We start from the raw sequence: 21,845 nt of genomic DNA, 5'->3' as shown, positions 1-21,845 counted from the left end.
TGCCAGGTCCTAGGTGCCGAGCTCAGTACAGGAGTTGGATCTTAGGGTTTTCACACCAAACCTATCCATAAATACTGTTTTTTGACATGTTACAGGTGCTGAAACTGTGGTAGCGAGAAGCTAAGCTACTTCCTCAAGCTCATGGCATTATTTCCAAGAGATAACACATTTTAAAAAACTCATTAACTTCAAATGATTTGTATTCATTCATTCCTGAAATATTTCTTGAGTGTCACACTCTGGGTGGCAGGCACTGTCCCAGGGCTTTTTCTGAGAGCTCATGTGGGAGGGTGGGAAGAGGGGACGGTCTTTAGGCACTAACCCCGCCCGTGCCCCAAGGGCGGGCCCGGGGGCAGTGGGGCCCGAGGGGGGTCTGCACAGTCCTTGGGCACTCGTTTTCGCCACAGCCTGGCCCTAGTCCCGCCATTGCACGCACACTGCTCAGAGGTGCTGGCTCCCTGAGGCTGACTGAGCCGGGTTCGCACTGCCGGAGCCAGGGCCTGGCAGGTCAGGCTGACGACCCTCTGGTTGGCCTGCTGTCACCCTCAGTCCTGGGGGTGGGTCACTCTGGGGCTGGAGCAATGGGCCCACCAGCAGCAAGGGGGCATCTCATAGTAGGTGGGTTTGCTGCTGGTTGTGACAGGTCAGACTTCCCTGCCGTTGCCCACTTGGACGAAAAATTCCCACACGTCTTAGGTTTCACTGAGGGACTTCGGGGTTGGAGCAGGACCTGGAAGGTTGTTGGTTGAGATGCGTGGTGTGCAAGTGCAGTCAGAAAGCTTTGTGCCGGTGGAGAGAAACGGCGAGAGGGCCGCGCACCTCCGTGCTGGAGGGCGTCCACCCCTGGGTGGTAAGTGCTGGCCCGCACGATGCATTGCGTTTCTGCCGCATGCTTTCTGTGCCCTTTTGGCAAGTTTTATTTGGGTGTCTCCTGGACAGAAAGCATGACATCAGCTTCTGCCGCCAAGTATTTATAGCAGTGGTACCTCCTATGTGGGTCATTTTTCGAGCTGTGGTTTCTTTAGGAAAATTGTAGCTCTCCTGCCCAGAGCACACCGCCCGCTTCAAGGTGCAATCATTTCTGAGCGCCCACAGGGACGGTGTGCCACTGAGGCTGTGGCCGTCAGGACGCACCCTTTCCATTGGCTGTCTGATCGCCCAGGTGAAAGAGGCCTGCAGGGAGCTGGCCTGCAGTGTGCTCTGAAACTCGGCCCTCCTCCTCCTCCTCCTCCTCCTGCTTCTCCTCCTCCTCCGCTTCTCCTCCTCCTCTTCCTCTTTCTCCTTCTCTGCTTCCTCTTCCTCCTCCTCTGCTTCCTCTTCCTCCTCCTTCTCCTCCTCCCACCCACCTTTCTAAAACATCTCAATAAAAACTGAGCAAGTATTTTGGTTTTCTTCCTTTGCTAGTAATAGTAACCTCTGCTGATTGCATTTCCCAGGGTGAGCCTGGGAGCATGAAAAAGGAAGTTTACTTCCCTCCAGGGGGTCATCACTACTCAGAAGTGAGGGGCTCGGCAGCGAGAGTGGCTTTGCACTGGCGCTCTCCTCCTTTCCTCACAGCTACCGGGCCGAGAGCATGGGCGTTCACTCTAGTTCATAGTGAGGGTGCTCAGCTCCAGGCGGCAGAGGAAACCTCTCGAAGTCAGATCCCAGCCCAGACGGTCCGAGCCTTCCAGACCGGGCTCCCGGCTGCTGGAGGTCCCAAGCTGCTTATGGGCTGGAGCGGCCCTGACGTGGCCAGCCTCTCCTGCCTTTGTTGTCCACCCTGGACATTTATTAGAATGAAACTATCCCGCGAAGCATTTGAGTGTTTTGATTTCAGTCTTGCATTTTATGACATGGGGAGTCACACACTGGGCGTGCTTAGACAAAAACATTTGTCATCCTATCACAGGAGTTTACCATGGTGACTTTTCTTCCCTACGGGAAATAAATGCTGGTTGATAGATACACATGCTAATTCTTTTTCTTTCTTTCTTTCTTTCTTTTTTTTTTGCTAATTCTTCTTCTTATTGTACGTCATAGTTGTTGTCAGGCTTTCTTTACACCTACGTTTTTTGGACTTTCTAACTGGACGTTTCACGTTGTCCTTTATGTCACCGAAGTGGAGGCTTCACAGAACAGCGCTTGCGATGCACGGAACACAGTCTTATCCCATTCAGGTGCAGGGCTGCTCCTGGGGATGCTGGATGTCCATGGGCACCGTGAGCCTGACCTGAGCCTCACACCATGCACACAGGCGACTCAGAAGGGACCCCAGGCACACATGCAGGACTCTGAGACTCTAGGAAAAACACCAGGTGGCGTCTTTGAGATTTAGGGCTGGACAAAGAATTCTCACTGGACTCAATACTGGAAGTAAGTCCACAAGGAAGAACTGATAAATGAGACTTCATCAAATTAAAAGAATTTGCTTTGCTAAACAGCCTGTTAAGAGGGTGAAAAGACAAGCTTCAGACTGGGAAAAATATTTACAAACCACAATGTGATGAAGGACTAGTATCTGAAATAAATGAAAAACTCTCAAAATCCAATAGCAAAACAACCAGATTAGAAAATGATTAGGAAACATCACTGAAGAAGAGGTACAGATGTTCAATATCATTAGCCATTAGGGAAATGAGATTAAACCGCATATCTACCAGAATGGCTAACATAAACAATAGTGATGTCCCCAGTGCTGGTGGGGACACGGGCTTGCTCGTGGAGGCTGATGGGGACATGAACTGGAAACAGCTGCTCTGGGAAAGCTGGTGGTTTCCTAGAAACAGATGAACCTGCAGCTCCCGGGGGGCTCGGCAGTGACGTACCTGGGCATCTGTCTCAGAGATACGAGGACCTGTGTTGCCACGGAAGCCTGGGTGCGAGCGCTCCTGGCCGCCGTATTCCTGAGCGCCAGAAACTGGACCACAGCCAGTTGACTTCATTGAGGTCAAAGACTGAGTTAGTCGCCAGAACAGAACAGGCTGCTGGGCACTGAGACCCTGCCGGTCCCCTGTTCAGGGCCAGCCTTGTCTCCTTCTTGTCCCTTGTCCCTTGCAAAAGTGGCTTGTTCTCAAAGTGTGGGCCAAGGGCCAGCTATCGCTTTCTCTTGGGCTGCCCCCAACCATGGAATTGACTTTTTGCTGGGATGAACCCTCTGGAAGGCTCTGTGGCTGCTCTGCAGACCCACGGGTGCGTGGCCTTCATGGTGGCAGTGAACAGTGGGCCGGCGTGTGGTAGCTAATGGAAAACTCGAGGGCATTGAGCTGCTCCTTCACAACTGGCTTCTGAGGCGCTCATGGGCGCTTCGGTCTGTGTTTAGCTCTGGGCGCCACACCCCCCTTCGATTCTGCACTGTGTTGCCTGGCAGGGCTCTGAGGGTCCGGCAGAGCACCTCCCACGAACAGGCACGCCAACATTCCACTAGAGAGTGAGTCGGTGAGCGGGCCACATCAGTGACTGCCCAGTGTCTGTCCCAGGACCTGGTCATTTCCATGGAGATACACGCTTTCTCCTTCCCTTTCTGTTGTCCACAAATGTCTACGAAGGGTCTCCTCAGTGCTCGACTTTGGGGATCGCAGCTGGTTGCGCTCCTCACAACGAGTTGCTTAGAGTCACCTGTCACACCTTTCTTCCTGACCTGCCCCCTCTGTTAACAATGGCCTTGGCCACTGCCTTTCCAACGGAGCGCTCCGGCCCCTTCTCCCTCTCCCCCCACCTGTGAACGTCTTCCGCGTGCACTGTCTTCCCTCTGGGCTCACTATCACAACCCTGGGCTGTTGGCATCTCATCCTACTGTTCCTTTGTCCCTTTGAAACTGGAAAAGCTGGCATTCACTTTTGATTCTTAGCGGTATGCTACCTGTCATAACCAGGACCAGTAAGTAGAGACAAGGGTTGTATTTTTACAGGCGCTGTATTCAGATGCCAGTGGTCTGAGAAGACAGCGGGCCGTGTATCCTTGACACCTCCCCACCAGCCGACCTCTTTAAGGAGCAGAGCGGAAGGTGGGGGGTCTGGGACCAAGGTCAGTGGGAAGAGAGTAGCAGTCAGCTGGCTTGGCACTGGGGTTTTCGTTATCTGCTGATCAGCAGTTCTTTATTGGGGTCCTAGGCGCTCCCTCCCTGGGACACCAGGGCTTGGACGCGGCCTCTGTCCCTTGAGGACCCCTGGGGCCCAAAGGCTGAACTGCCTCTGGACTCGCCGTGCATTCCAGTCCCTGGACCTTCCTTCTACACGCGGAGTCGCTTGAGCCTGTCAGCTGGGGCTGAAGCTAAAACCGTTAACCCTCAAGCTCCCCCGTCCCCTTGGTTCTCCCTCCACCTCAGCAGGGCACCCTCTGTGCCTCCTCCCCTCCTGCCCTCAGAGTGGCCTTCTGGGAACACGAGGGAGCTGTGTGCGCCCACCCTGGAGCCTTCGCACAGAAGCCCTGCCTTCTGGTGGAGACCCTTATCTCAGGCGGGGGCCCCAGCGCTCCTCCAGGCCAACAGACCTCCTGCCTCCCTGAGCTGGGGGCGTCCCCAAGGACCGCGGGGGCACCAGCAACAGTGGTGGCTCTAGAGTCCGAAGGCCTTGTGTCCCGGTTCTAGTGCAGGCTGGCTGTCCCTGCGGAGGCCCATTTTTGGGTGTTCTGGTGTCATTCTCCAAGAAACGGACACTGCGCAGTAACCCAGCACATCACCCCAGGCTGCCAGGAGGAGCGTGAGGCAGATGCTTTGTAAGGCCTTGCACACCAGAGGGGCAGCCTTGTGCGAGCGGCCTTTCTGGAGTGACTGCGTCAAATTCCCTAAAAGATACACACTGCCTGTGTCCCATCGCCTGTGACCGGGGCAGGGGGACCCAGTTCAGTGCAGCTCACAGTGTTACGGGGGCTGGAGACGCCCACGAGGACCCCCTCCCCCACCCTTGAGCCTAGAAAGCAGGAGGCTCTTTCCTGTCTATATTTGGTGGCATTGTCTCAGTGCTGGAGGGACGGGCCTGCGCAGGGCGGGCTGGAGGAGAACGCCAGCCTCTCTGCCGACTGGCCAGTCTGTGTCCCATGGGAGCGGGGGGAGTCATTTCCTGGGCACTCGCCAAAGTCTTGCTTCATCCAGCGGCTCACACAGGGAGCAGCATTCCAAGTAGAGGGTCTGTTAGAGACAGCTGGACTGGGTTTGTCCGGGGCAGTTGTGGCTTTTGTGGCCTCGACACGGTCTGAGACAGAGCTGCCAGGACTTGCAGCCTCCTGGGGGGTACAGGTCAGCTGGGGGCTGGGGGTGGTCCTCACTGCTGCAGGCTGAGCCTTCTTCAGCTGGGACAGAATGGCCTGCAGCGCAGCCTTTCTGGGAGGGTCAGACGAGACAGTGTCCCAACTGATGTGGCAGCTCCGGAGGCTCATATCCGGAAAGCTGGAGTTGGGGCAGAAAGTGACATCAAGCATATGGAGGGCACTTCAGTTCCTTGCAGAAGGAAGGGAGGGAGGGAGAGAGGGAGGGAGGAAAGACAGGAGGGAGGGAGGGAGGGCGGGCGGATGGGTGGGTCTGCGTCCCCCTTCTCCTGCCCCCCCTCAGCTGCTGTGAATGGGGCATGTGTCCTTCCTGGTCTACTGGGTGGGGTGGTGGCTGAGTCCTCTGCTTTCACTTTTGATTCTTAGTGGTAGAGGGTACTTTGGTGACTTTCCTGGTTGATGGCTGAAGTTCCTTTTTATCGCTATTAGTGCCAGGAGCTGGAAGTAACCCCTGCCTTTTAGACTTCGCCCTCTCATTGAGCTGTTAGCCAAAGTGAGACCAGAGGGGAGGGCCTGACCTCAGGTGACCTTGCTCATGGGCAGCTGGGGGCAGGACTGGAGTCCCCAGCGCTTCCCGTTGCAGCAGCTTTATGTGTGGGCGGCCTCTCTCTGGCCGTCCTTGATAGGACAATGCACCTCAGAGGTGCCCTGCGCCCTCTGTCGAAGGGGCTCTCTCAGGGGCCTCTCCCGGGGGCATGTGGCCCGGCCTGGTTTTCTTTCCCGCAGCCTCTCGCAGCTCACCATTGGTCCAGGGCTTCCTATGGCTGAGACACGGGGGGTCCTATGCTGGAACTAGGTGGCAAAGTTCCAGTAATTGTGGGTAAACAAGGCCTCTTTGAGTGGGGTTCCTCCTCCGCCCCCGGTAGATGGGGCGACGCAGTGAGCCTCGAAGTCAGCACTCAGCACAGCCTTCATGGTCAGACGGCCCAGCATCCTTGGGCAGCTGAGGGACCGAATGCCCCAGCCATGGGAGGAAACAGCCTGGTCCGTGACAACCCAAACCAGACCTCCTCACCAGGCCTCTGGCCCAGTGGTTTTTCTAATGAGGAAAAGAAAACTGAGGCCCAGGCAAAAGCCACCCCACCCGCACTGAAGCTGCTCCACAGCTTGCTGAGCACCTACTCACAGGGGGGCCCTTGCTGTAATGCGCACCAACGCGGCTGCGCAGAGAGGGCCTCCGGTGACATGTTGGCTGCTGCCGGTGCTCATCACATACAAGCCCCGCTCCGTGCTCCAAGTGCGTGGAGCGCCACCTTCCTCTTGACACTCAGCAGGGTTATGTTAAGGCCACACGTCCGTGTGTCTGTCCACCCACTAGGCTGCACATCTAGGAGGGCGGGGATCATAGAACACCATCTTCCTGTCCCCAGTGCCTAGCTTATGAGACACTATAAAGAACTACCGAACTAAGTCAGCACTAAAACATTTTAAACTTGCATCAACAAATTGATCCGCTCCGTTTGGTCGATGCGGCTGCGACCCCCTCTTGCAGTTTATCCTGTGTTCTGCTAGATTATCGTTGGCTGAGTATCCGGGAACACCACCGCTGCGAAGTGCAGAGGAGCGAGCAGCGCAGTGGCAAGGACAACAGTCCTCATACAGGCAGGACCCAGTGGGGAACAGGCGAACATGCATGCACAGGTATGGGACCAATGCGCGCTCGAGGAAAAGCCCAGGTGGCGGGGAAGCAGGTGGGTAAGGCCACTGGCGAGCTCCCGCAGCGCAAGCGCACACCCGGAGGGACACTGCAGTGACTCCTTTGGTGTCAGAAGTCACACAGAAGGTCCAAGAAGGGAAACAAAGAAAGCCCTGGGGCTGGTCGCTCACACAGACCAGGTAGCCTCCAGGGGCGATGCCCCAGTTCCGAGAGGGGCCCTGTCTCCCGGTGGTTGAGACTCGAGGCGCTCAGGAGGCCGGCACCGGTGGGCGGGATGCTGACCCTGCCAGTTAGAACTCTGGAAATCCCAGGTTCAAGGGCTATCGATAGAGCCTCTTGGGCAAAGTCACTAGCTCTGAACATTCATAGCAGCAGAAACGGCGATTCTGATGCAGTGACAGCCACCTTGCTAGGCAGAGGCGCTGAGCAAAGCACTTCCGTGTGCATTTGCACCCGACCCTCCGAACGTGGTGAGAGATGATGATGGCGCCTGTGTTCCCGTTTCACACATGAAGTCAGTTTGACCAGTTTCAACAGTTGCCCCAAAGTACACAGCTAGTTAGCAAAACCCAGACAGGCCCGACTCCACAACCCGTGCCGAAAGGTGTGTGTATGAGCTGCCGGGTACCGCCCAGGCGAGAGGCGGGGGTCGGGCACGCCACTCCAGGCCCCGGACCCACACCGGGCTTACTGCGGTCCTCTCGCTTCCACCCCGTGTGGGAGACTTATCCCAGTCCAAACCCAGGAAACCCCCAGGTGAAAGCTACTCTGGTAGGACCCCTGGGGGGTCCTATGCCGCCGGGGCCTCGTTTATGAGCCTGGAAGCGGATTGGTCTGTCTGGTGCTAAGCATGTGAGGAGAGTGCCCCTGGGCACACTTTCCTTGAAGGGGTGCCGTGTTCTCACAAATCTTGGAAAATGTCAGTGAACAGCCCAGGTGCTGGACTTCCAGCCCTTCTGCATACCTCCGGGGTGTGGGGCTGAATGCCTTACTTACTTGTGAAGGTCACTGCCACACAATTGACTGCGTTGGCTCGGAAAGAGACGGAACCGTTTGGCTCCTGCATAGATAGAGTCTCGTTTGGTTCTGAGGATGTTAGCGATATTAACTCACCGAATTCTCATCATGATCTTATGGGGGCGGCTCCCTACTCTCATGACCCTCGTCTGACGGATAAGGAAACGGGCACAGAGAATTAAGAAACTCAGCCGCAGTCACAGGACTGGCGAGCGGTGGCTCTGGCATGTGACCCTGATGTTGGGCCCAGAGTCGCTCTTTCAGCCGCCGCCGCCCATGTGTGCCGTCGTCTTCTAGGGGGTCAGGACCCTGGAGCTTGTGCGCCTCGTACCCTCCTGGTCCCGGCACCTGGCACCACACCCAGCACAGAGCGGCCTGTGCTGAATGGCAGTGTGAGCGTCCATCCGTGAGGCCCACCACCTTGTCTCTAAACACAGCGCTCGCACAGCTGTTCTCGTGGGACCCCAGCAGCCGTGAGGTGCGGGGGGGTTGTCCTCCCCTTTTGCAGGCAAGGACACTTCCCCAGCTGGAGACGTGCGGCAGTTCACAGGTTCAACTCTGGGCTCTGTATCCCGAGTCCAGGGAGCTTTTTGTCCTTTTCCTCAACTTTCTGGTTCTTCTAAAACTCTGTCCTCTGGTGAGGGGGACACCAGGAGGCAGCACAGGTCCGAGGCTTTGTGGCCCTCAGACTCGGTGGGTGAGAGGGACTGACCTGTGCTACACCTTGGATCGCTGAGGTCTCTGCTGCGGCTCCTCGGGACAGACATCTTCCGCCACCCCCAGCCGTCCCTGCGTGCAGCCCTCTGGGGGTCAGGGTCGACCGCTTGTGCCCACTGGACAGTGGTTTGTTTGCTCGGGGACAGGATTGGAGATCTCAGTGACGTCGATGCAGCTTTTGCTTCCCTTCTGCTCCTCACTCACCGCCCCACACGGCCCTTCCCTCCCTCCCCCGCACACCATCTCGGTCTTCTCCCGTTAGCTAATGCCGCTCTCTGGTGTTTGTCTTCTTACGCTCTCTCCGAATGTCAGAGAAGTTGGCATTTCCTCTATGTAGTCAGAAAATCGACGTCACACAGACAAAACAAAGGAAGCAGAGCTCTTAGGAGAGCATAGCATTTCTTCCTGATTGAAAAGGAAATACACGTTCAATCAGAACATTTGGAAGTAAAAGAGGATATAGGAGGGAACGAGTGTCCCGAGCATATGTGACCACTACTGACGTTTTGGTCCTGTGCAGCATGGACATACGGGCCTGCCGACCGCTGCTAGAGAGCCCTGCAGATGGGCCTGCCCTGGGCTGCAGTCTGGGAACTTGGGTGCCGGGAGGGTTCCCCAGCCTTAACCAGAAAGAGCGGCCCACGGGGCCCATGCTGTCTGTGCAGACAGTGGGGTTTATGCCTGAACACCTACCTTCCTCCTGGAGTTCGGTGCCTGCTGGGTAGAGGGTGCCTGCTGGGGGACAACACTCCACAGGTGTCCTCACAGCTCAGTGCTGGGGGCACTCTGTGTGTCCCCCGCTACTGTCCTGGGACAGGGCTCTGGAAGCTGGAGCCTGGGTTCCTGTGGCTTTACCCCAGGCGCCTTGTCCCTTTGCTGATCCTGCCTCATGTCCTTCCCTGTCGTGGGTTGCAGCTCTGCGCCTGCCTGTGCCGGGTTCCAGGAGCTTCCCTGGGAGGCATGGGATCTGGGGTGGCCTTGGGGACCCCGACAAGGGCTATTCCTTATCTTTTTCTAAACATAAATAAATGTGCATATGCTTTTCATAAAGCGGGTATTATATCTTTTTGAGATCTCTTTCCACAAATACCAATGAGTATTTTGTCCTATCAAATATTCTTTCAAAACATTTTTAGTCTTCTCACACTGCATCTCAGATGTTTATGAAATGCTGGATGTGTGCATTTCACAATTTGTCCTGAGGCTACAGGTGATGATAGCCCTTGTTTTGGGGACAGAATGGGAAATCTCAGTGACGCCCTTGTTCTTCCGCTCCTCACTTGCTGTCCCACATGGTCATGTGCCCCTCCGATCATTTTCTTATGGCCAGGTGTCCATGGGGCAAGGCGATGGCGGGGGGCAGGGTCCTATGTGCGGCCAATCTGCCCCTCAGAGCAGTGGTCCCTCTTCATACTCATCAGCAATGCGTGAGCATGGCCATCTCCCCAAATCCTCACTGATGCTAAGTGTGATCGTTTAAAATAACTGTGTGTCGAGCTCTGGCTGATGCAGCTCAGTGGACTGAGCACTGGCCTGTGAACCAAAGGGTCGCTGGTTCGATTCCCAATCCTGGCACATGCCTGGGTTGTGGGCCAGGTCCCCAGTGGGGGGGGGATGCATGAGAGGCAACCACACACTGATGTTTCTCTCCCTCTCTTTCTCCCTCCTTCCCCTCTGTCTTAACAAAATAAAATAAAATAATTGTGTGTCACTTTGGTACATAATAGGCAGTATCATTCTGGTTTGCATTTTTGAGTACTAGTGGGGGTCAGTGATTTGGTGGGTGGTCACTGACGTGTTCTCTGACCGCTGCTGTGGGCTGCGACAGTGCTTGCAGGGGTGGGGAAAGGTTCTGGACTTCGTTCTGCAGTGCCCGTCCGGACCTTATGTTGCCCGAGGCAGGTGCCCGCGAAGTGGGGGGAGGGGCCCTCTGTTGGCTTGCTGCGGGGTGCCAGCATCAGCGTCTCCACTGGGATATGGCTGTGCCTTTCTCGTGGACTAGGAGGCCCCACAAGGTGAAAACCTCAGTAAATGAATGAATCCTCCGTAATTACAAAAGCAACTCAGGAAACAGCTGTGGGGACGCAGAGGGAAGAAAGGAGCCTGGGCTGAGGGTGACTGCGGAGGGGCGGGGATCCTCTGCGGGTGGGCGGTGCCCGTGGAGGCAGGTGTCGCTGAGTCGGGCAGGGCAGAAGCGGACAGTGTTGCAACCAGAGTCCCCGCCTCCTGTGTGCTGCACGGGATGTGGACCGCCTATCCAGTTGTCCCCTTGACCCCTTTCAAGGGACAGGTGCCGTGCAAAGGGCTGTATGCCTCCGTGGCTGCCCGACCCCGGGAGCCAGCAGCGGGCCACACCAGTAGCTGGGCAGCCAGGCCTTGCTCGAAGTGGAGCCGGAGCATCTGCATCTACCACGAAGCACTCCCTGCTGCTGGCGGGAGACATGGCTGGTGCGAGCAGCCCGTGGGGACAGGCTGGAGGAGCCTGCAGGGGCAGGGGAGGGGTTGGGGGATGTTTGTGTGACAGGCAACTCTGTACTTTGACTGTTTATCTGAGGTGGTGTGGGAGGTGTCTCATGGACAAGGGGGTGTAGCGGCTCAAGTCCCTCGGGTCCCTCAGGTGAGACAGTAGTGATGGGCAGCATTCGTGTGTGCGTGCGCATGGGTGTTCACATGTGCGCGTGCACATGCACATTCCTGTGCACGCACATGCATGTGTGTGTGTGGGGGGGGCAGTTATTTCTAACGTTTGGAAGAAGCCTGGTGGGGAGTAGACACTGGGCCTGGGGATTGTAGTCAGTGGAGAATCACTCTGTTTTGTATAATTCTGAATTTTTACTATTGTTATTTTGTGTCTTAATTATTTTAATAACACTTGCAATTAAAGCAAGATTACTTTTGAAATTTTGAAGAAAACGCTAAATAACCCGTGACCATGGACAAACCACTGAACCTCTGTGCCTCAGTTTGCTCATCTGTGAAATGGGGGGATATGGACTGATTCTTGGGGGTTGTAAGGAGAGCTGAGTGAGAGAAAATGCAGAGCCTGGCAGCTCATAAGTGCATAACAAATACTGTTATTACTTCAACATTCATTGGAAAGAGAATAATGGTTTATGGTATATGTGCCGCTGGGCTTGTCATCACGTTGGAAAGGGCTTGAACTTGATTCCATACAGAAAAGCGCCACTTGGGCTGTGGGTGGGGCTCTGGCGTGTGCGCCCTGGCGGCCTCCTGGGCTCCTCGTCTCTCGTCTGTGCACGGGCCCAGTCACCCTCCCCCATTGCAGGGCATGCAACAAACCCGGAGATGCTCAGCTGTGACAGAGAAACTGAGGAAGAGGCATGTACCATGGAGTTGAGCCCAGGTGGCCCTGTGTGGACAGCTGGTTCCTCTGCCTTTTTACGGCTGCGGAGGACTGAGCCAGGGCGTGGAGTCCGCCCAACAGCCCCATCTGCTCGTGTTGTCATTTGCTGTCATCACAACAGCAGCAGCTGAAGGGACAGCTTGCCTTGATTTGCATATTTGGGTGTTTGTGCTATTTATAATCAATTAGAAATGGCATGGAAGCCTGTTCCTGGCAAGCTGACAAGTTCAGCCAGACGCAGACCAGTCTGTTACGCGCTCTGCACAGGTTACGGGTGCGGGCACAGAGTGTTCAGATACACAGGCATGTTCATCTGTGTGCAGAAGTTTCTCTTAAAAACAGGCGTTCGGCCGTCGGCCAGATGGTTTCCAGGCTTTCCCAAAATGCGAGAGTCTGACCATTAGACATGGGAAACCTGGAGCCGTCCTGAAGCATTGCATGGTTTTTATGTGTCCCCCCTCCCCCATTTTTCCATCGTGAGGACAGAAGAACGGAGGGGGTGTCAGTTCACACGGGCTCTCAACACAGTTAATGTGCCTCGTCCCTCCTTTGGCGTCCTAGTCCCTCTTTACGTCCCATGACATCGGCCTTCCTCCCCGTACCCTGTTCCAGAGCACGCACCACCAGTGGGTGCGTCTGTCTCTGCCCACGGCAGCCTGGGCCCTGGGGAGGCCACGTGCCCGCTCCACACCTGTTGCTCCGTCAGCTGCGCCTGTGTGCAGGCGAGGCCGTGTTCCTTGAATGAACGGGTACAGAGCCTCATTTCGCTCCCCTCTGCTGGGCATGAAAAGGGCTTTGGAGAAAGCAGTGTGAACGGGGATGGAGGGTCGTAAGCCATGCGGTTTCCCAGGCTGCTCCTGGGTGGCTTGTCATCCCAAACAGCCCCCCTGGGAAAGGTGCAGTGCTGGAGTGGACGCAGAGGCTCCTTCAAGGGGGCTGGTAGCTCAGCACCCAGTTGTCCGCCTTGTGCTGTGATGCCCGCAGGCGGTGAGCATCTGTGGCAGCAGCTGCTGTAGCTCAGAGTCACTGGTGCACGCAGAAAACGAAGCCCGAGGCGCAGGGCAGTGAAGGTCACCGAGACAGAGCTGGGGCCAGGGTGTCCCTGGGTCTCCCAGAGGCTTTGGGTCTCATGCCCTTGTTGATGCTGACACGCACCCTCTTCCTTGTCACCCAATGAGGCAGAGGGTGTGCTCTGGTGTCACAGGTGCGAAGGGAAGACCCTGCCACTTCCTGTGACCTTCATGAGCCTGGGCCTTGTGTCAGAGAAAGTAGTGATTTTTTCACCATGACGTCACCTTGCTCAGTGCCTTCAGTTTTCTCATATGTTTCTTGAAACAAGTAAGATAATAGAAGGAGTTTGGAAACAGCAACTTTAGAATAAAGAAAAAAATCAGACCAGGGAAGTACCGTTTCTCCGTCAGGCCCAGTCTCGAAGGGCAGCATCCCAGACCCTCTCTGAGATGCAGCCCGGGTCTCAGTGGACACCACGCAGCCCGCAGCACCCACGGCTTCAGAGCAGCAGTTGCAGCGCCTGCGTGACCTCCAGCAGCCAGGGGCCTCATTAATTCTACATTTGAACGACGGCAGAAGCAGATGGCAAGGGGGCGACTACTCAGATGTGTGGCTGCTGAGAGCTTTTCCCTCTGGGCCTTACTGGCACTTGAGACTGGCTAGTCCCCTGGAGAGCTGATCCTTATCTGTCGCCTCCCCAGCTGCTGGGTTCTTTTCTATCCTTGTTCTGGAAGGGTCGCTCCTATTGTTATCAGTAAGAAAGATTGCTGGTTGTTTATAGAATCGTGGACACTTATTTGCACCCAAAATCTGAAGCAGAGCTATCAAAAGATGGTCTTCTCTATTGCATTTCTAGTCTGGGTGGCGGGTTTCGATGTCACATAAGCAAACCGTGACTTCTTTAATAGTCAGTTGTGCATATTGCTGATGAATATCAGAGGTGTGTCCGCGGCCTCTTTCACCCAAGGCTGTGAGCCGGGACACATGACCTGGTTTGCTAAATGGCTGTCTGGGAGTGACGCTGAGCCCAGGGAGGAGCGCCGGTTAAACAGCCCTCCCTCACTCTGGGTGTGAGATTCCCATCAGGACCGGTGGGGCTGCAGCAGAGCTGTCCCCACCTTGGTGAGAGCGGAGCAGCTTGCTGGGAGGGCCTGCTCCTGCTTCCTCTGGTCAGCACAGGCCCTTCCCTGGGGTGCGCCTGCCCCCACCCCTGCCTGCCCAGTGAGGGCCTGCTGCTGCGCAGGTGGAGAGCAGTCCGGCTGGCCCGGCACCCAGCGTCTGGTCCTGCAGGCCAGGTGCCGCAGTGGACCCAGGGGTGCTGTCATTAGGGTGCTCTGGGGGCTCATTGTGCGTGGAAAGCTGTGGAAATGTATGTGACACCCTATATCTAAGGTCAGAAGTCAGGGCTGCATGCGGCACGATGGTGGAGTGGGGAGGGCAAGGCCTCAGCGTGTGAGCTCTCTTAAAGGAGCACTGTCCTCACCTCCCCAGAGACACGTGGGCACGTGGCTACGTGTTTATGTCTTGTACAAATTCGCCTTGTAGTTGGGCTCGGAGTGGCAGGGTTGCAGTCTTCCTGGACAGGAGGCTTCAAAGTGGGTTCAGCACGGAAACCTCCTCTCGCTGCATGGAATGAACTTGGCATGCGCCGAGTGGGAGAGGGCACCAAAACCCGGCCCAGCACGGAAGGGTGGGGCTGGTGCAGGGACGGGCTGGGGGAGCGAGTCTGCCTGAGACCCCTGCGCTGGCTCGCTGTCGCATTTGAACCAGGAAGTTTCTTGACCTGTGTCTCTAAACTGTAGACCTTGTGTCCTCTGACTTCCGTATAAATTTATTCCTCCAGTCATTTGTTTCAGTGAATTACTGCCTCATTGTCATGGAACAGTCCTCCAGGGTTGAAATGGGGCCATGTTTATCCATTTCTGTGCTTCTTGGTTGTTCACTTTTAAAGTCGTGCTTATAGTTTCTTGTTGCTTGCAAGAAACCATTTCAGAAGCACGTTTGCTGTGGTGTGTTTCCATTTATTTATTTTTAAAGGCTAGTTGGGTTAGAACCTACTTGGATGGAGCCGGGTGGGCATGGGGGCAGTGACAGTCCACAACCGCTGCCGCTCCAAGGGCAGGGCGGAAATAAGTCCTGCTTCCTGAAGGGTGACCTGCCTCGCCGTCCCAGGAGCCCAGCCCAGCCCCTCCGTCTGCGTTGGTTCGCAGCGCATGTCCACTTTATCGGGGGCCCCTCGTTTATCTCAGTGTACAGGTCAGGCAGGGAGAGAGACCGGCCGTTCCAGAGCAGGGGAGCGCATGCTGCAGGCCACCCGGAGAGATGGAAGGTGGTGTTTATATAGGAGGGCGACTGCCTCATTCTTGGGCAGGCGGATGTGTACGTATCTGTGACCCTGCTTCCCACATTGCCCTCTGCAGCGTGCCAGAACTCAGGGCAGCCAGTAGTCACTGCCGTTGTCCAGAATGTCCTTCTTGCAGGTTCTAGTACGTCAGGATTTATTCTGTGTCCATTCGATAGCAATAGCTCTGTTCCCAGCCAGACACGTCAGCGGGGTGTTCTCCTGATGGTGCGGTGGAGGCGCGCTCTCTGTCCCAGGTGGAGGGAAGTAGTTGAGGCTGGGTCCGTCCAGACCAGGAGTGACCAGATGCTGCTAGGTGCCTGTGGCCACGTCAGTTACTGGTCACTGTTCTACCTCTCCGGTAGAGGTAGAGGTAGAGGTAGTCCATCTACCCAATGGACTTTGGAGCCTCTGTGTGTGTGCGTGCGCGCGCGCGCGCACACACGCACACTTTTTTTTTTAAAGACCCAAGCCCCTCGGGCAGCCGCCGTCAGTAAGACCCCATTTTGCCACCGCTGGTTAAAATAACCCTCTGTCAAAGTGCCCATCTCTTTGTCCTTTCCACTGAATTCCCTGTCCTTTCCACTAAGTTGAGAATTCTCCAAGGGCAGGCTGTGGGTCATGTATCTAATTTTTTTAATCCACTGCCAAGCACACTCAGACACCAGGTGGGCCAGGGCTGTTCAATATCCCATGGGCGGAGCGGGGGGTTCCCAGGTTGGCCATGGGGAAGACAGGACGGACCACAGAAGGAGGTGGGCCTGGGGGGTAGTTTCCCAGCTCTCTAACTGGAGATAAGTCAGACTTGAGGGAACAGCAGTGTGGCGAGTCCCTGCGCGCCCTTCCTCCTGATCTCCCCAGCCTTCTACGAGTTCCCACTCTCTCTGTGGGTACAACTCTTCCCTGGAAATCTCTGAGAATAAAGGACAGGCTGTCGGGGTGGGCGAGCGGGTGGAAGAGAATCGGTGTGTGCAGAACCTCTCCCGGGGCCCAGTGGGGAGAGTAAGGTGGCCCAGCCAGGCTGGACAGTGCGGGAGGGGTGCTGGGCTCGGGCTGCTGTAGTTTGAGAGGAGATCCTGTATGACTGGCCGGTGGGTTGGATGACAGGGCTGAGAGGAAGGTGGCTGGATTCCGGGTTTTGGCCCCGGTGAGTGGAGGAGTGTCAGGACCATGGTTGGGACGGGGGTCCCTGGCAGCAGTGAGTCTAGGCTGGTTCAGGCCAAATCAGAGGTCCAGGTGCAAGGCCAAGAAGTGTTGGGGAAGAACGCCAGAGAGCAAGAACCCAAAGAGCTGGAGCACTTTGTGAAGACAGAGCTAGCTGGTTTCATCACCAAGTGCAGTGAGCGCGCTGCAGGCACAGTGGCCCCTGCACGGTGGGCGCTGTCAGCTCTGTTTATGAGGCGCAGGCCCACAGTCCTCGTGCACTTCGTCCCGTTGGCACACAGCGGCCAGCCAGCGTGAGGGGGTGATTACACTGGGCTGAGCTGACGTCCTGTCACTCACAATGTGCCGTCGCTGTCCTCTGACATATGTTGTGATTCTTTATCACCTCCTCTCGTTTGCCCTGCAAGTGTGTCTGGCGGGGCACACGGGAGCTGCTGTCTCTGGCTGCATTCCTCTGTCTGGCCTTATTGAAGCAAAGAGCGAGCAGGCCCTGCTAGAATGGCCAGTGCGGTGAGGGGTGGCCACCGATAGCCAGGAGATGCAGGCTGGCCCCACGTGAGCTGGGGTCCCTGGGCAAGTCGTCTGTCCTTCCTGAGAGTGAGTTTCCTCGTCTGCGAAGTGATACCATCTACCCTGTGTTATAGTGTTATTTAAAACACTTTAATGGCTTGTTTGGGAGAGTTTTTATAAACCATGGTTGACCCTTGAGCCACGTGGGAGTTGGGGACCCCAACCCCTGTGCAGCTGAGAATCCACACGTAACTTCTGATTTCCCCCAGACTTCACCACCAATCGCCTGCCGTTCACCAGAAGCCTTCCCAATGGCACGGACTGTCAATCCACATGTGTGTTCACAGGGTGGGGCAAAAGTGGCTTTCAGTTGTGTGTGAAACACCGAGCTTATTCTCCTATCATCATTACCTATTAATTATCATGCCATTTTCCAAACGAACAACTGCGAACCTACTTCTGCCCACCCTGTATGTATTATAGACTGTAGTCTTGCAATAAAGCTGGAGAAGAAAAGGTTATGAAGAGCATCAAAGGAGGGGAAAATGCATTTACAATGTTTATTGGAAAAAGTCTGTGTATAAGTGAGCTCACGCAGTTCAAACCCATGGTTTTTGAGGGTCCACTGTGGTCCTTACAGTGCGGATTATCCTTTAGTTGTCTTTGCCAGATGATTTTTCTGATGACCATGATGATGTTGGTAACGGTCAAAATTTGTTGAGGACTTCTGTGCTAATTTCCTCGCCTAGGGCATTAAGAGAAAAGTGACACAGAACCTGGTGACGAGGCCCCACCCCTTCCCACTGTGCAGAGGAGGGGTGGTAACGCCCCGGGCTCTCCGGGCGCATCTGGAACTGGGAAGTGGCGGGCATTCCTCAGTCTCTTCACACCGAGTCTGTGCTCCTCGCACCCAGACAGGGTGGCCCCACCTTATCAGCCCCAGAATCTCAGGTGCCCCGGGGCGCAGCAGCTCCCAGCCTTGAAAGGTTGTTGGGAGACCAGCAGCTGTCTTTAGTTGGCTTCCGTTTGCACATGGACACACGCCGCCCCACCGTGGTGCCCATCGCCCTCCCCCACCCACACACACAGGAGTGGGCTCTGTCTGCCAGGAGCAGGGCCAGGCGGACAGCCGCCTCTCAGCCCCATCCCTGGGGGGAGCCTGTCAGTGGGGGCTTGGTGCAGGTGGAGCCTGGCCTGGGCTCTTCGGAAGGACAGGCAGTGGGAACCCAGCTGCTCAGGCACCCAGGACGGCCTTCTGCAGTGGGCTGTGCAGCTCTGCCCCTCACGCCTCAGGGGGAAGGAGTGCGGTCAGATTCCCGTGGAGCAGTTCTGAGTCGGCGGGTTCAAGCAGAGATCATGCTCATGTTCACTCCGGTCCAGCCCCCTTAGCAGGAAAAGGATGGCATTTGTGAAGAAGCCGAGGCCTCTGATCTCGAGCTGAGGCCCCTGTGGCTTCAGTGTTCACCGGGCCGGCTTTAAACCAGGGCTGCCCCTGCCTCCGAACCCTCCTGGCCCTAAACACCCTGGGCAGAGGCGAACGAGCTTCCTCCAGAAAGGGCCCCGTGAATAGTTGGGCTTTGGGTCTCAGTGGCAACAGCTTTCCTCTGCTCTGTGTCCTGAGAGCAGCCGTGGGCAAGATGCACATGAGCGGCTGTGGCCGTGTCCGGTGAACTTTACTGACGGAAACAGGCTTTGGGCCGGGCCCGGTGTTTGCCCCTGATGCCGAGGGAGGAGGGCGTGGGGAAGCAGATGCACAGAAGCGAACCCCAACTGCCACCGACTTGTTTTGGATGGGCTGGGGCTCAGGCCCACTGTTCGGAGCATGTCTTCAGGGGCCTGTCTCTCCTGGTTGCTGGGCTGGGGTGGGGACCCAGCTTCTGTGGGAGACACTGGTGCTCACGGGGTTGCGGGTGGAGGGTGAGTGTACAGCGGCACTCCCGGTTCTGTAAGGGGCGGCACTGCAGGTGCCTGCCTGGGCGTTGGAGACACCCCATCAGACTTGGGGGTGGGGCTGAGGGCCTGGCTGCTCACAGCGAGGTCCCCTGGGAGCTGCTTGGACACACAGGCTCCCGGGCCTCTCCCAGACCTGCGGAGCAGGGTCTTTGTTCTCACCAGACCTCCACTGGGCTGCACCCCCCGGAAGTCAGGAAGCACTGCTTTAGGGCAGAGGGCAGAGGGGAGACTTTCAAAGTCTGTTCATCTTCAGCTTTTTGATTCCAAAAGTAGAGCAAAGCAGCCTCAGAGCTGTGCAGGCAGCCATGTGTGCTTTCAGACATCTCGTGAGCCACGACTGGATGTTGCGCTCCTGACAGAGAGGGGCCATCAGACCCCAGTGGGTGTGGCAGAACAATCTAGACTTGTTAGTTAAACCCACCAGGCCGGAGTTACCGCCCCTGCAACGGGAAGCCCCACCCCATCTCCTGTGCCTTCTTTTCCCGGTGGAGAGCTGTGTGGTGTGTGGCAGCTTCGGTGCAAAGCTGTCTCCCAGAGCCGCCCTCCTCCCCTCTGTCCTAGCTGTTTGCGGGTCTCTCTAACTTGAGTGTGAGAGGTCATGCTTGTTTTCCTTATCTTTGTATGCCCCACACTTAGGTACCCAAACATTTATGCAGTACTTTTGAAAAAGTAAAGATTTCAAATATCTTACAATAAATAGAGCATAACTTAAATTTTTCTTTCCATCTTCCTATTGCTCTCGTTCTTCATATTCTCTTGACCGGGCCTGCCTCTTTCTGCTCCGACCTCTCCCCACACCAGTTTATCCTTAATGCCGTCCCTGGAATCGTCTTTTAAAAACGGACATTCTTCGGGGCCACTTTTTATGAAAGCCTCCTGCGACTCTCCCTTCATGGAGAGTGGTTTGTGGGCCCCGGTGGGTCTCGGTCTCCCTAGTGAAGCCTGGAGCATCAGGGGCTCTCCTTCGACCTGAGCGCAACCTCTTGCCCCTGTCTGGTGTTCAACGACTCACCATATTCAGCTGGCTGCATGGAAATGGGATGAGAACACTGTGCTCTCACTAGCGTATTTAAAGCTTCCCTTGGCAGCCATCTTGCTTTGCAGCAAGAGCCTTGCCCTGGCAGCCTGGGGATCAGCTTCAGGCTTGGGCAGCTGGCCTCTGCGGTGCCGTGAGGGACACGTGTCGTTAGCAGACACACGTGTGGATCTGGGGTTCATCCTTTGCTTTCTACCGAACAGTAGAAGGGTGTTTTCTGCTCAGGTTTGAGTCACCCATCCGCATGTTAGTCCAGCTTCAATGAATCTTGACATCGTCCCTGAAGCATATGCTCTGCGGGTTTTTCCAGCAGCTCCTTCGGGGGCTCCTGGCTGGCCCGAAAGAGTCCAGAGAGGCAGGTTCTCAGGCTGAGAGCAGGTGCGCACCCACGGACCCTTCCCTTGGACGGACGGTTAGATTCAGTTCCGGAGGCACTGCTAAAACTGCGCTCGCGTGCCAGGGCCCCTGTTCAGACACGGGACGGAGACGAGCACAGACCCGACTTTCCCTTTTCACGTTCAAACAAACCCAGCGCCAACACTGTCTCCGAGTCTCTAAGGTCCAGGCTTATCTTGCTGGGCACACAGCTGTCGTCACCCTGTGTCCTAGATGAAGGTGCTGGGACCTGAACGGTGTGGAGACATGAGTTCTCCGCTCAGTCAGGACAGTCACCTGGGGGCTGTGGAATTTTAGGTCCAGCTGAGGGGGCTTTCCAACCGCCCAGCATGGGAAGATATGCCGCCTGCCCCGAGAGTTTCCAGCCCACCCTTCAGGCTGCCCGTGGAGGCTGTGTGCAGAGGCTTTTGGAAGTTTCTGGAAGAGTTCTGACTGTGACCCTATAAGGGAAGCTGTTCTAGCTCGCACCTCGCTTCAGAACGGCTACGTGCTTCTGTGCCGCCCAGGTTCCGTGTCCCTGACTGAGCACACTTTTCAGCGTGCCCACCCGGGTTCGCAGTCTCGGCACAGGAGGGCCCTGAGCAGGCGTGGGCGGGGCCAGGGGGCTCGTCAGAGCCTGTCTTTCACCGCACCCAGGTGTCTGTTCTAAGAATATCACAGTGAACGTAGTGCCTAGAAGGGGCCGCCTCTGGTGTTTTTCTCTGTAACGGTTTTCCCAAGCAGATCTCAGGAATTTGGTCTCTGACGGAGATCCATAAACAAACCAAGGAGTTCAGCAAACACGTACTGTGTGTGTCTGATGTGTTTCAGCGCCCTGTCCAGTGTTGTGCTGGGTGTGCTGGGGACAGAGAGAGGTCGCATGGATGGAGGTCCCTGGCTTCAGGCCGCCTGCTGACGGGCGAAGGACACGGACACACTCACCCATCACCACAACACACTGTGTGACACCGATGAGGCAGGCGCAGCGCTGGCACTCGAGCTCGGGGCAGAAGGGCACATGCGGGCGGCAGCTGGTAAAGGGTGGTCAGGGTGTGGTGAGAGGGCCCGGACGGGGCCATGCGGGGTCGGGCGCATCTTGGGACAGCAGCAGCGAGTGCCAGGGCCGGCTCCAGAAGCCACCCAGCGTGGGCGGGAAGCCGCCTTGTTCCCCAAGAGGCACAGTGTGGCCCACGAGGCAGGAGGGGCTGGACGGGCCGGAGCTGGCAGCAGCACCAATGTGAGGCCACTGACGGGAAGAAGGTAGGGGACGAGGGCAGTTTTCCGAAAAGCAGGTTGGTCCTGGGACCAGCTACGTGTCACAGACTGTGTCTTAGTTGGAGCGATGTTACCAAAGGAGACACCGCCTATGCGTGCCTCGTTCGCTGTGTCTGCAGTGTGTCCCACGGGATCCGCTCGTCCAAGCGAGCGGGGTCTCCTGCTTGCTTCCGGGCCCGGG

At 56.4% G+C, this 21,845-nt stretch overlaps 1 protein-coding gene across 3 annotated transcripts in view; it reads left to right on the top strand.

Annotated features, from left to right (window-relative positions):
- The window catches only part of AFAP1 (actin filament associated protein 1), a 92,224-nt gene that overhangs the window by 11,856 nt on the left and 58,523 nt on the right, over positions 1-21,845 (top strand). Inside the window, exon 1 of one of the 3 annotated variants that reach the window (XM_037046319.1) lies at positions 5,121-5,215. The exons of the other annotated variants lie outside the window; for them this stretch is intronic. The gene's annotated coding sequence lies outside the window, so the exon portion shown is untranslated. Of the gene's footprint in view, positions 1-5,120; positions 5,216-21,845 lie in introns of those variants that run through there. 3 annotated transcript variants of the gene reach the window in all.

This window comes from Sturnira hondurensis, unplaced genomic scaffold (genome assembly GCF_014824575.4).
Source record: "Sturnira hondurensis isolate 20B ecotype Veracruz unplaced genomic scaffold, ASM1482457v3 Scaffold0000780, whole genome shotgun sequence".
Lineage (NCBI taxonomy): Eukaryota > Metazoa > Chordata > Mammalia > Chiroptera > Phyllostomidae > Sturnira > Sturnira hondurensis.
Note: the sequence above shows the minus strand (reverse complement) of the source record. Positions and strands in the feature narration are given on the sequence as shown.